The sequence below is a fragment of the Sinocyclocheilus anshuiensis genome, unplaced genomic scaffold (assembly GCF_001515605.1).
Source record: "Sinocyclocheilus anshuiensis isolate Anshui unplaced genomic scaffold, SAMN03320099.WGS_v1.1 scaffold673, whole genome shotgun sequence".
Classification (NCBI taxonomy): domain Eukaryota; kingdom Metazoa; phylum Chordata; class Actinopteri; order Cypriniformes; family Cyprinidae; genus Sinocyclocheilus; species Sinocyclocheilus anshuiensis.
This window is the reverse complement of record NW_015539862.1, coordinates 352532-357177: the sequence shown is the minus strand read 5'-3', so window position 1 is coordinate 357177 and position 4646 is coordinate 352532.

Genomic DNA, 4646 nt, shown 5'->3' with positions numbered 1-4646 from the left:
ACTGGTGTTATTCTGTGTCATCTGTTCTTTGACCATGTGTTGCACTGTACCTGGATGATACACGATGATCATTGATAAAAATGCATGGTCTATTTTGATGCACAACAAACACTCATGCAACATTATTTATAGGCTAAGTCATAAAGTTTCATAAACATATATAATCTTAATTAGGCGTTTTTTTCTACATAAACTGTTCCCTCCTGGTGGAATGACCTGTCCAACTCAATTCGAGCAGCTGAGTCCTTAGCCATCTTCAAGAAACAGCTAAAAACATATCTTCCATATATATTTGACCCTCTAACATTTGCACTCTATTCGTTTTCCACAAGGAGCGTGAACCGAAATTCTCAGTTCCACTTGGTTCCATGCAAATGTCCGGGAAACTCATGAATATTCATGTATGCTCCGCCCACTGAAACCAAAAATCTCGGAAACCGAAAATCTCGTAACACCGTCCGTCTGTCAGATGACCGTTACGGTGAGAATTTCAAACTGCGTCATGTTAGTGAAGGCCGCTGGGTCTCATCCTCTGTAGGTTTTATAAAGTGTCCTCAACGAAGAATAAAATCAGTTACATACATAATCTATCGCCGTGGTATTATCTTCAGTCTTTGGTAAGATACAGAATATCTCCCGTCTTCGCGGTTGCTTGCGCCATCATGTTCTATTACGTCCCTTCAGAATTAGACAAGTTAATTTCGCGGCTAATTTCAAAGGTTTTATTTTGCTTCAGTTACCACCTGACAACACTTTAAACATTACCATTACAGTGTTTTTGCTTACATATTTATGGACTGTGGGAGTAAATAACTTACCGCCGTTTCACAATACGAAAAAAAACACACAAAAGTCTTTTGAAAATGCCAAACGGTGGCACAAGTGCTAGTGCTCGCACGCGTCTGTCGGAAGCGCATATACTTACTTGCCGGCAACCCGCCAAAATAAAAGCCTGCTGCTTTTAAGTTTAAAAATGATGAAAATTCATATTAAAAAAATAAGTAAATATTAGCATTTTATTTTTAAGTTTACTATATAAAAAGAGTATTTGTATTTAATACTCCCTTTTTATTTTTAAATATTTAAAATTATTTATAATAGTATTATCACACTTTATTATTTTATAAAAAAAATAATAAAAGTTCAATAATATTGTCTCTATTATTTATTTATTATTTAAAGTTATATATATTTATTTATTTAATGGGTCACACTATGTGTAGTGTGACGATCTGAGAACCAGGCTGAAATTCTTATGTGCACCTCTGTCTATAACACATGCACAAAGAAGCCACATGTTCGCCCTTTTCATTGAACACAAAGAAATTAAGTTAATTGAACTTAATTGCAATGCTTTAAGTAACAGAAAGTAATAAAAAACTCTATCAAACTGAGTAATGTGAACAGAGTAGAAACAAATAAGTAAGATGAACGTAATTTTACTAAGTTAACAGTGCATCATCTTTTACAGTGTACCGTAAGAGTACTGTACATATAAGTATTTAAATGATACCATCCCAGTGACCCCAGAATTTTACATTAACATTATCTTTACTGATTAATTGATTCTGAAAGTGAATGTGTCCAATAATGCTGTTAATGAGCAGTGTTAGGGAAGCTGCTTTAAAACTTAAAAGAGTTTATTCACTTCCAAAATGAAAAGTCTGTCATCATTTATTCACCCTACACTTGTTCCAAACCTGTATGATTTTCTTTCTTCTGTTGGACACAAAAGAAGATATTTTGAAAAATGTTGGTAGCCGAACAGCTGATGGGCACCATTGACTTCCATAGTATTTTATTTTACTTATTTTTAAAAATAATTAATTGGAGAAAAACATAAATGGGAGATCATGTTTTTGTAGTCCATTGTTAAATGTAAATTCTTAATTATTGGAATAATGATTTAGAAAGAAAATGCACGGGGAGTGCTGTTGCTATAATGAACGTAAATCTGATTGAAAGATAAGAACACCTTGTAACACTCCAAAGAGAAAGGAAAACTTGAAATCGCATCATATGACCTCTTTAAAGAGACAGACAGTTCAAAATGTTCGTGAATAGATAAGATCCCTAAAGTTGCAAAGACTAAAGTTGTGAAGACGCTGTGTGTTTCGTTGCGAAAGCGAAAATACTTAGTTTGGCCTTCCAAAAGAGGACACGACTAGAAATCAGTGGTTAAGTTGTATTTACAACACTGTTCCAGAACAGTTCAACCCAAATATTCAGATGTGTGCAGCGCATTTTATGGAGGACTGTTTCCTGATTGGCCTCTTATCATCATGGCCTCCTAACAATCCCCATATCTACTGATTGGCTTCATCACTCTGTCTCCTCTCCACCAATAAGCTGGTGTGTGGTGGGCGTTCTGGCGCACTATGGCTGCCGTCACATCATCCAGGTGGATGCTGCACACTGGTGGTGGATGAGGAGATACCCCCTGACAATGTAAAGCGCTTTGAGTGCCTAGAAAAGCGCTATATATAATGTAATGAATTATTATTATTATTATTAAAATTGGATGTATTGACTGAAACTGGACTGGTAGACACTCCAGTGATTGAAACTGGACAGACAGATAGTTTTTTTTGGCCATATCAAGACAGTTAGAAAGTTCACCAACAGCCTTCTTGGCAGTGGCATAATGGGCAAATAGTTAAAAGACGGTCTCCCTGACCGGGTCAGGACATGGACCAAATTCACTGGTGGCCTTCGTGGTCATAACGGGCCTGGTTAAGTGTTCATAGACGGTCTCTTTGACCGGGTTGGGACAGGACAAGAGTTCATAGTCTGTAATGTGATCAGACGACAATTTATAAGTGGCCTCCATGGCCGGTTCAGAACAAGGCATGAGTTCATAAATGGCCTCTGTAGCCGTGACAGGACAGACAGAGAATTCACAGACGACCTCCTTGAATGGGACAGTGCAAGCCAAAAGTTCAGGAATGGCCTCTTTGACCGATACAGGGCACTGAGCGAGTTTAGAGGCAGTCTTTGCAGTCGCAACATAGGCATCAGTCTGGGATACTGAAGAATTGACCTCGACGATCTGGGTGCAACAGACAGGATATGACAAGACACCGGAAGACCAGCTATGACCTATCGTGACTCTTGATGATCAGTTGTGACGTGACGAGACTCTGGACAATCAGCTGTGCCCTGACTTGACTCAGAAAGAACAGCTGGGACGTGATGAGACTCTGGAAGATCATCTGTGACTTGACTTGACTTAGGAAGAGCTACTGTGACTTGACTTGATTCAGGAAGAACAGTTTGGACGTGTTGAGACTCTGGAAGATCATCTGTGACTTGACTTCACTTAGGGAGAGCAACTGCAACTTGACTTGATTCAGGAAGAACAGCTGTGACTTGACATGGTTTTGTTAATGCCACCGTCTTGTGAATGGACTCTGTGGTAGCCGCCATGGCCGCCATTTCACAAGCGGGTTTAATCACTGGAGTAGTGATCAGTATACATTAAATGTCCCGGAGCTTGCAGTTGACTAAACCTTGCAGTCGCTTGTACGGATGAAATGCCGCGTTCCTTCTCCGCTACACCCACAGTTAAAGAGGAGCTAACAGATAACAGAGCATACTCCAAAAATTAATTAACAATGAATGGGGACCCTCACCGATTAATTTGGTTTTTAAAGGTTGATTGAGGCCTTCACAAAAGAATTCCATTAGAACACCGTCAGGAAGATCTGAATAGTGAGCAATGGCTAAATACTCTTGAATATAGCCTTCCAGCGATCTTGTTTAAGGGCTAATAATATTCTTGCAGTGTCCATACCTGGCCAATGTTCATCTGAAAAGCTGCTGGATCCTTGCGTGGCTGAGTATTCTGTAACAGAGTGAACAGGTCGATAGACGAGTGGATCCATCTGCAAAGCTTTATTATAAGACATGATAAAACAGGCTAGGGTCAGACAATGGCAAACAGGTATCTGGTGGGCAATACGAAAGAATAGTCCAATAAACAGGCGTGGTCGATCTCCGGCGAACAATGTCCAAACAGGGTAATCCAAAGGGGTAATCCGAAACACAGGCAATAGTTCAGGCGAGGAGCAAACAATATCCAAATAGGACGAGACAAGGAATAATCCACAACAGGCAATAGTACAGGGCCGGCAGAGGACAGGTGTGACTGGAGAACAGCCTAGAGTCCAAACACTGGAAAACTATAGAACAAGACGAAGGCTAGAACTAGGCAGGACACGGAATGGCTCTGTAATGTTGCTATCGCCAGGAGAGAGATAAACGCAAACAATACTTGGCCCTGACTAGTGGTTAGGGTCTCGTATGTAAAGTGTGTGTGATTGGCTGCAGGTGAGACTGTAATCAGTGAAATGGAACATGGGAAGTGTAGTCCAGGGTGACATGTAACAGTTTGTGTAGTGTGATAGTCAATATAATAGGAAGGTGACCTCTGGTGGTGAGCAGACGGAAGACTACGGACAGGATTTGTGACACCCATAAACAAACAGTAAACATATCTGAGGACATATTTTCACACCCAAAGAATTTAAATTCTGTATTTTTTATGAATAAAATAATTTATTTTATGCAAGGCATCAGGCCTTTCCATCACGCTCCTCTGCTATTAGATTATTTTAAACTGGTAAACTCCTGGAAAGTTTTCAGTC